Here is a 10654-nt window from a genome sequence, read left to right as displayed (position 1 = left end):
GAAGGGGAAGGGGAAAGGGATGGGAAGGAGAAGGGCAGGACCAACGGAACAATGAGAAATCAAATAACAAAATGAAAGTAGTAAGTCCTTACCTATCAATAATAGTATTGAATAAAAATAAACTAAATTATCCAATCAAAAGACATAAACTTGCTGAATGGGTAAAATATAAGACCCAACTATACCCCGCCTATGAGAAACTCACCTCACCAATAAAGACATACATAGCCTGAAAATAAAGGAATAGGAAAAGGTATTCCATGCATATGGAAAGAAAAAAGAGCAGGAATAGCTATATACATATCAGATAAAATCAATGTCAAGACAAAAACTGTAAAAAGAGATAAGGTCATTATATAATGACAAAGAGTCAATTCAGCAAGATGATGTAATAATTGTAAATATATATACACACCCAATACTAGACCTCAGACATATAAAGCAAATATTATTAGAGCCAAAAAGAGAGATAGACCCCAATACAATAGCTGGGACTTCAGCATCCCACTTCCAGCACTGGACAGATGATCTAGATAGAAAATCAATAAAAAAGTCAGACTTATAAGAATAACATATCCTGGTAAGGCTACAGAAAAGAAGGGAATGCTTATTCTATTGGCAAGAATTTAAATTAGTTTAGCCATTATGGAAAGGACTTTGGAGATTTCTCATATAACTTGAAACAGAACTACCACTTGACCCTGCAATCCCATTACTGGGTATGTAGCCAAAGGAAAATAAATAATTATACCAAAAATACACATGCGTTTGTGTGTCTTATAGTAGCAAAGATATGGAATCAACTTAGGTGTCCATCAACAGTGGATGGGATAAAGAAAATGCAGTGTATATACATCATGGAATATTATACAGCCATGAAAAGAGGAAAATGCTGTCCTTTGCAGCAACATGGATGCAGTTGGAGGCCAATATTCTAAGCAAATTAATGAAGGAACAGAAAAACCAAATATTGCCTGTTTTCACTTATAAGAAGGAGCTAATAATTGGGTACACATGGACATAAAGATGGAATCAATAGATCCTGGGGACTACTAGAAGGGGAAGAGACAGAGTGGAGCAAGGATTGAAAGACTGCCTATTGGGTACTATGCTCACAACCTGGGGTGGTCATTCATATCTCAAAACTGAGCATCATACAATATACCCACATAACAAACATGAACATATATACCCTCTGAATCTAACATAAAAGTTGAAATTACTAAAAAATAAAAAAGAAACATCTGATTTAATCTTTACTATAGGCCAAATGGATCTAATAGACATTTACAGAACATTTCATTCAACAGCTGCAGAATAAACATTTTTTCTCAGCAAATGAGAAACATTTTTTCTCAGTCTTGTTTTTGAGACTACAAAACAAGTCTCAAAAAATTGAGAAAAATTGAAATAATAAGTATTTTTACTAAAAACAATAGAAAAAAACTGAAAATCAAGAACAAGATGTACTCTTGAAACTACATGAACACATTAACAATATGCTCCAGAATAATCATTGGGTTAACAGGGAAATTAAGAATAACATTTAAAAAATTCCTTGAAACAAATGAAAATGGAAACACAACATACCAAAACCTATGGGGACACAGAAAAAGCAGTACTAAAAGGAAAACTTATAGCAATAAACACCTACATCAATAAAGCTGAAAAGCTTCAAATAAACAACCTAATGATGCATTTTAAAGAATTAGAATAGCAAGAGTAAACAAAACCCCAAATTAGTAGAATAAAATAAATAATAAACATCAGAGGAGAAATAAATAAAATTTAAACTAAAAAAAAACCCCAAAATTTAATGAAATGAAAAGTTCCTTGTTTGAAAAGATAAACAAAATTGACAAAACTTTAGTGAGACTAAGGAAAAAGAGGACCCAAATAAATAAATCAGATAAAAAACAATAACAGCATAACTAACTCCAGAGAAATTCAAAGGATTTTTAGAGCCCATGTAAGCAACCATATGCCAGTAAATGGGAAAACCAAGAAGAAGTCCTAGACACATACAACCTACCTTAACTTCAAGGTTGAACCATACATCAACCATACATCAACTTCACGCTTGCACCAGGAAGAAATCCACAACCTGAAGAGACCAATAACAAGTACCATGATATTATAGAAGTAATAAAAAGACTGCAATCAAAAACAATCCCAGGGCCTGGTGGCTATACTGTTGCATTCTATCAAACATATAATAAAGAACTAATACCAATCATACTCAAACTATTCCAAATAATAGACAGGGAGGGAATACTTCTGAACTCATTATATAAGGCCAGTATCACCTTGATATGCAAACCAGAAAAAGATACAATGAAAAAAGAAAACTATAAGCCAGTATTTCAAATCAACACAGACATAAAAATCTTCAACAAAACCAGAAAACTGAATCTAAGAGTACAATAAATCTTTTATACAAGTTTTTATACAAAATAAATCTTTATCTTTTATACAAAATAAATCTTTCTTTGTGCTCTTAGATTCAGTTTTCTAGTATTTTGTTTACTGACATAAAACTAGAAACATAGACCAATGGAATAGAATAGACAACTCCAGAATAAATCCATACATGTATGTAAATTCATTTTTGACAGAGGTGCTGAGAACATAGATTGGAGAATAGACAGTCTCTTCAACAAATGGTGCTGGAAAACTGAATATCCATATGCAGAAGAATGATATTAGACCCCTATCTCTTGCAATATACAAAAATAAAATAAAAATTTATTGAAGACTTAAATGTAAGACCTTAAACTATGAAACTATTGCAAAAAAAAAAAAATTGGGGAAACACTCTAGGATATAGGCTTGGGTAGAGATTTATTGAATAAGACTTCAAAAGGGCAGGCAACCAAAGCAAAAATGGATAAATGAGATCACATGAAGCTAAGAAGCTTCTGTCAACAAAATGAAGAAACAACCCACAGAATAGGAGAAAATATTTGTAAACTACCTATATGACAAGGGATTAGTAACTAGAATATATAAGGAACTCAACTCAATAGAAATAAAACAAATTATCCAATTATTAAAATGGGAAAAGGTCTGAATAGATATTTCTTGAAAGAAAGCTACAAATGTCCAACAAACATCACTAATCATCAGAGAAATGCAAATCAAAATGACAGTGAGGTATTATCTCATCCCAGCTAAGACAGCTTTTATCCAAAAGACAAATGCTGGCAAGGATGTAGAGAAAGGAGAACCTTCATACACTGTTGGTGGGAATGCAAACTAGTACAGCCACAATGGAGAACAACATGCAGGTTCCTGAAAAAGCTAAAAATAGAACTACTATATGATCCAGCAATTTCATGGCTGGCTATATTAGTATCTCAGAAATTAGTATATTGAAGATATATCTGCAGTTTTATGATTATGGCAGCACTAACCACAGTAGCCAAGAACTAAAGAACCTGGAGAAAATTATCGGAAATTTGTTCTTATTTAATTTTAATAAAACTGAAAAAACTCTTAGGAAGACTAATTTTTTAAGAAGCAAACACAAATTACCTATGTTAGGAATATTAGAGATGATATAAGTATAAATCATTTAAATATTAAAACTATAACAATTGAATATGAAACATTTTAACCAATAAATTTGAAAATTTGAATGAAATGAAAACATTCTCTGAAAACTCAACTTACCAAATGGACTTAACAATAATTTAAAAATCTGAATTATTTGAAATCCCATGAAGAAATGAATTCAATTTAAGAAATCTTCCCATAATGAACATTTCAAACTATAATAACCTGTGAATTCTTCCAAACACCAATATTATACAAAATCTACCAGATAATAAAGATGATACACTTTCTACCTATTTGTATGGAGATTACATTACCATGATGCCAAATCCCTACAAGAACAGGAAAAGAAAAGAAGTTTACTGGCCAATATCTTTCATCAATCTAGTTCAAAATCCTAAGTAAAATACTAGACAATAGAATTCGGTGATTAAAAAAGCAATATTCCAAGACTAAGCCATTTACTTCAGAAAACCAAGGGTATATTTTTACACTTGTAAATCTATCAGTGTAATATACTACATTAATAAACACGTAAGTGAAAATTTATATAATCTTCTCAATAGAAGCAGAAAAGTGATCTGGTAAAATTAGATACCTAATTATGTTAAAAACAGTAAACTACATCTTCATAATAAAAAAATACAAATTAAAATCACAATGCAATACCACCACTACAAGAATAAATACAATATAAAAGAGTATAAGCAACAAGTGTTGGAAAGGATATACTGCATTAGAATTCCCGTATATTGATGGGAGGAGTGCAAATGGGTTCAAAAACTTTAAAAAACTGATGGCATACACTAAAATGGAATGTGCTCATATCCTATGACTCAGAAATTCCATTCCAAAGGAGAGATATAACAGAAATACGGATATATATTCACTAAAGACATGCAAAAAATGCTTAAGGCAGTGCTATTTCTAATACTTCCAAACTGATAATTGCCATATTTTCTGAATGTTGAAGAGGTAAGTAAACTTAGTATATTGATGTATGGAATTTTATCAAAAAATGAGAATGAACCAACTACAAGTACAATACATATGAATCTAAGAAACATAACGTTGATTAGAAGAAGACAGATACAGGCCAGGAGCGGTGGCTCAAGCCTGTAATCTCAGCACTTTGGGAAGCCGAGGCAGGCGGATCATGAGGTCAGGAGATCAAGACCATCCTGGCTAACACGGTGAAACCCCGTCTCTACTAAAAATACAAAACACTAGCCGGGCATGGTGGCAGGCGCCTATAGTCCCAGCTACTCCAGAGGCTGAGGCAGGAGAATGGTGTGAACCCGGGAGGCAGAGCTTGCAGTGAGCCGAGATGGCGCCACTGCACTCCAGCCTGGGGGACAGAGCGAGACTCTGCCTCAAAAAAAAAAGAAGACAGATACAAAAGAGTGTGAACTATATGATTCCATGCATTTCAATTTCAAAATGGAAACAATCTGTGCTGTCAGAAGTTATAATAGTGGTTACCCTGGGTAAAACAGCACAGTGACTGGAATGGGGCATGAAGGAGGCTTCTGGTACACTTGTAATATATTTTTTGATCTGGTTGGGGCTCATACATGTGTGAGCAATTTGGGGTAATTCACTGACCAGTTCAGTTATAATTTGTACACCTCTTCCTATATGTATTATAAATCATTAAATCTTTATACATATATATAATAATGTATATAATATACTATATATACACATATATATCTAGTATTAGCTTTCTATTGTGGCTATAACAAAGTACTACAAACATAATGTCCTGAAACAATACAGAGTTATTATCTTGCAGTTCTGTAGGTCAGATGTTTGACTGGTGTCTCACTGGGTTGCGTGCCTTTCTACAGACTCTAGGGGAGAACCCTTTTCTTGTTTTTTCCAGCTTCACGATGTCGCCCACTGTTTTAGCCATAGCTGCCTTTGTTCATCTTCAAATCTAGCAGCTCTCTTCCATTTTCTATCATCATATCTCTGACTAGCCAAGAAAGTTTCTCCACTTTTAAGGATTCATATGATGAGACTGTACCTACCTGAATAATCTGTGATGATTTCCCATCTCAAGGTCCTTAACTTCAATCACATGTGCAAAATTTCTTTTGCCACAGAAGTTAACATAATTACAGGCTCCAAGTTCTAGGAATTACGATGCAAATATATTTGAGGGCCATTATTCTGCCTACTCCGTGTGTGTGTGTGTGTGTGTGTGTGTGTGTGTATGTGTGTGTGTGTGTATTTATATATTTAGGAAAATTTCACTTGGCTCCTAAATCTAAATCTGTCTTCCTGACCACTTTGTATAGTGGAAGAATATCTCTAGATTCCATTCCCAATCTGGACACTTGGTGGGTATGTGGTTGTGCAAGTTATTACACTTAGTTTCTCCCGATGTTATCCTGGGAGGCTAGAACAGTTGATCTGCAAATTAACTACTCATATCTAGAACTGATATAATACAACTACTACTAATAATATAAAATACTTAAATTTACCTTTCATTAAAGAATTTTAGAATACAACTTTTTAACCATCTGTGAATTATTGACTGTGGAAACAAACTAGTCAGATCTCATCCAGTTGTTTTTTATCACCCATCAGATTTCTTGGTCTCCATCTCTACATTCAAGACATGAATATTCACGTTAATGATCACCAAGATATACTTACTGCTCAAAATATGTGCAAGATATTTCAAATCTCAACATAAATGATTTTGAGGGTAGAGAGTTAGCTCCAGATCATCAATATCTTCAAAGAGGATCCATATCACTTGCAATTCAGGGAACAAGCTACCTCCATTTTTAAATGTGAATGTTTATACTCTAAAGACACTTCTTCCTATTATTCTTCAATTATACAACCTCAATTTAGGATCCAGAAACTCTTAGCTTTGCTATATCCATTTTCACCATGGCATTTTGTATGCCATGCATCAATCTATACCAAGTTCACAAACCCCAAGATTACAGTGAGAAACAACTCGTATAAAGAATGGCAGATCATTTTCCAAACCTGAAATGCTAATATAATGCCACCCTGATAGTTTATTTTGTCTTTCTAAGGAGACATTTGGTGTCCCAGAGATCACTAAAGACTTCTAATTCTGGTGCCTAAGACTGGGACAGCATGCACTCTCTTCCAGAGAAGTTCCACTAAAATGCAAAATGACTTGTATTTCTTATCACTCCACACAATAAAAGTATTAGAAAAGTGCACTAAACATCCTGGTATATCCTGCTGTGATTTTTCTCACCGACCCTGTTCAGTTCCACAGATCATTAGTCTTATATTCTGGAGTTCCACAAGCTAGGAGAGTTTTCAATGTAGCTGGTGCAACACAAAAGCCATGGCAAGAACTACTGGCCATGTGACTGACTTCCCAAGAGAACCGAAACCCAGAGGAACTCCACCTCTGCACTGGAAATAGAGTGGCACTTCACCTACATTTCATTCTTGAAAGGATTAGAGCAATTTGGAAGGGCTTATCTATCCAGGATAACATGGTCTGAAGGTCCAGTTTTAGAAATGTTAAGCCTACCAAATTTTCTAAGTAGTATAGGTTGGTTAGGAAGAAATTTAAGAACATTTTGTGTCAACTCAAAATCACTTTTGCTTTTTACTTCTATTTGTATCTTCAAAGATTGTATATAAATTCTTTATTTGAAGCGAATATAAATGAGATGTGGTACTCACACCTGGATCGCATTGTTTCTCGGTTAAAATACAACAACCTGCAGAAATAGTAGAGTTTAGAGAAATGTTGATGCCTTCTTCGGGAAGTGAGAACAGGAGTATTCAACTTACTTGTGGTTGTCTTTGAGTTTAAGTGAAATTCTTTATATAAAGAATTTTAAATAAAGTTTAAATAAAGTTCTAAAGTGTCTTTGAGTTTAAATAAAGGTATATTTGTAAACTAAAAGGTAGTTTACAAATATACCTTTGGGTTGTCATTCAGTTATTTCTTTCAGGTACATTTCTGCAAGTTGGATGATTGTAGCAAAAAAGGGAGTGAGTAGACACAACATTACAGATGAAAGATTTTGTTATTTATTCATTATTAAAATTATTTTCATTTTAATTGACATAATTGTGCATAGTTATAGGGTACATTGTGATGTTTCAAAACATGTATATATTATGTACTGATCAAATCAGGACAGTTAGCATGTCCATAACCTCAACCATTTGTCTTTTTTTATGGTGGGACCATTCAAAATTCTCTCTTCCATCTATTTTGAGATATACGCTCTTACTGCTGACTGTAGTTACCCTACTGTGGAATAGAACACCAGTACTTATTCTTCCTTTCTAATTAGGATTTTGTTATTTATAGCTGCATGTTAGTAACAGTAGTATAGAAGACTACTATTTTCTCTCAGTCTCACTGACACAAGTTACTCTAAAAAATGCTAATGTGAAGAGGAAAAATATATCTTTTAGATTTACATTTTATATTATAGAAATTACAAATGTCCTTTGGCCATTTTATTTTTATTTGCATTCAATATTTATGACTTTTGCATAATGTTTACCAAGTAAATTGATCATTTGTTTTTTTTTTTTTTTTTTTGAGACAGAGTCTCCCTGTGGTCCAGGCTGGAGTGCAGTGGTGTGATCTCAGCTCACTGCAATCTCCACCTCCCAGGTTTAAGTTATTCTCCTGTCTCAGCCTCCTGAGTAGCTGGGATTACAGGTGTTCACTGCCACATCTGGCTAACTTTAGCATTTTTAATAGAGATAGGATTTCACCATGTTGGCCAGGCTGGTCTCAAATTCTTGGCCTCAAGTGATCCACCCGCCTTGGCCCCTCAAAGTGCTGGGATTACAAGTGTGAGCCACCATGCCCATTTGCTTGGTTATTTGATGAATAATTCTAAAAATTATTTACCATGAATATCCAAGAACATTTTGAGTATAAAGGGACAATTTTTTAAAAAAAAATTAAAAATACCACAATTAATACTTGGATTGGAATTCAATACTTTATTCAACTTTTAATTTATGGGGTATTAACATTTTTATACTTATGAAATTTCCAGTTCAATAATATTTATTTGGTAACTACCATGTATTCCAATTTTCTTTTATGTGCCTTAGTAAAGTGTTTTATTTTACTGTGAATCTAGAGTATTAATATGTTCACTCCAAGACAGATTATGTTTTTGTTGGTGTTGTGAATGAAATATATTTTATCGTATTTTCTAAGTGATTTTTTGCTTCATAATTCATCATCTGACTTTATTGGTCATATTATTTTATTTTACATGTATATGTATGTATGTGTATTTGTGTGCCCAATATTTTTGGTCTTGTCTTTTGTCTTTCTTTTGTCATAAAGTACATGGTACAAACTAAATAGACTTGGTAGATCTGGTAGCCATGACTGATAGTATTGGACTATGAAAGGATAAAAGGAAGCAAAATAAGTAAATAAATAAATAAAGGAAAGAAAGAAAAAGAGAAAATGGAAAAGGCAATAGGTAGAAGCAGCGTTACTTTTGTTAGTTAATAATTGTACTGGAAATTATGGATTTGCTTTGTTTTGTTACCTGGAAGATAACACTGAAAATCTCTCTGGACATTTTCTTTATGTTTATATGCAACCACAGCAAATATAGAAATCTTTGGCCATTTAATCCTAAATACTTATGTTTACAACACAGCATCTTTCTAGAACACAGGAACCTTCTGCTAAGTACTTACTGTTTGCAACTCCAAGGCTAAACCTCTTCTCCTACTATACCCTCCTCCAGCTTCTGCTACAACAGTATCTTTATTGGAGAGTTCTCTTCTTATTCAAATCAAACATTTTACCAGCATTCTATCCTTCACTTTTGTTAGGGTGGGTTAACTCTATCCACTATGGTTAAAGTGGATTAACAAGGCTACATGGTCTTATATGCGGTAGATACATCTTTTTCCTCCTTAAATTCAAGGCAATTGGCAACTTGGAACCAAGATTTTTCTTTCATATGCAAAATAACCACCCAGTTAGGTTTAGTTGTCTTCTGTCCTTAACTATTTCTTTAGTTTACATAAATATAAGCTCATTGTGCATTTTTAATATAAAATTCAAATTACTTTCCCCATTCTACCCAGAAACTAATCTGAATACTAGAAATATTTAACAATAAAAAATGGAAACAAAATTGTTTTGTTATAAAATAATCACTAAGATATTTGTAATTAAGCATATATTTTAGTTTGGGAACTCATGGAAGAAATAATATTCAGGAGACTCCAAATCTTATTAACTCACTAAATCCAACAATGAGACTTTCACTATCAGAGAGATAGACCCAGAAAGAAAGAAATATCTCAGTATAACCTTTTTTTATTTAGCTGAGAAAACTTCTAATCTTCAAAAAATGTGTATTTGTGCCTGGGCAGGGGGTAACACATCCTAATCTCTTGGAAGCTTTTAAGAATTTTCCATGGCTTCTAGCCAGAGATTCGAATATGCATTCTTCTGAAACCCCCTTTCTAACTCTTCTTAACTGGCCTATCACCTCAGAAGAATTGCTGCTAGTTTCTTATATTCGTAAGTATATGACAAATTGAGAATAGTAAGTATAATTCCCATAGTTAGTATTAAGTACTGTAACTAAGTTTATGCTGAGACTCTTAAGGCCTTTATAGTATTTTTCACAAATTATTGTTAATCATATTCATATATATTCTTCTTATGGGAAAAAATCTTCTTTGTAGTTCAATTCTTACGTGATCTTTTTGTTGGACCCTCCCAATTTGCTTGTCAATAATGACCATTTATTTAAAAATACTTACAAGATGAATGAATCGAAAGAAAGAAGTAAAAAATTCAAGTAAATTGTTACTCTGGGTTGCAGAAAAATTTCTTTTTCAGTGGGCGTATAAATGTTTTAACTCATGCCCAATGCCACTAGATACTACTTTTATAGTTTCTCAAAAATTTACTGTTTGTCAACATTTTGAGCAAATTGGAAAGCAAGGTATTCTAGCCTCCAGGTCTCCTCCTCATTGCAGCAGCTTCATTTTTTTTTTTTTTTTTTTTTTTTTTTTTTTTGAGACGGAGTCTCACTCTGTCGCCCAGGCTGGAGTGCAGTGGCCGGATCTCAGC

The sequence above is a fragment of the Colobus angolensis genome, unplaced genomic scaffold (genome assembly GCF_000951035.1).
Source record: "Colobus angolensis palliatus isolate OR3802 unplaced genomic scaffold, Cang.pa_1.0 Scaffold259, whole genome shotgun sequence".
Classification (NCBI taxonomy): domain Eukaryota; kingdom Metazoa; phylum Chordata; class Mammalia; order Primates; family Cercopithecidae; genus Colobus; species Colobus angolensis.
This window is presented reverse-complemented; position numbering follows the sequence as displayed.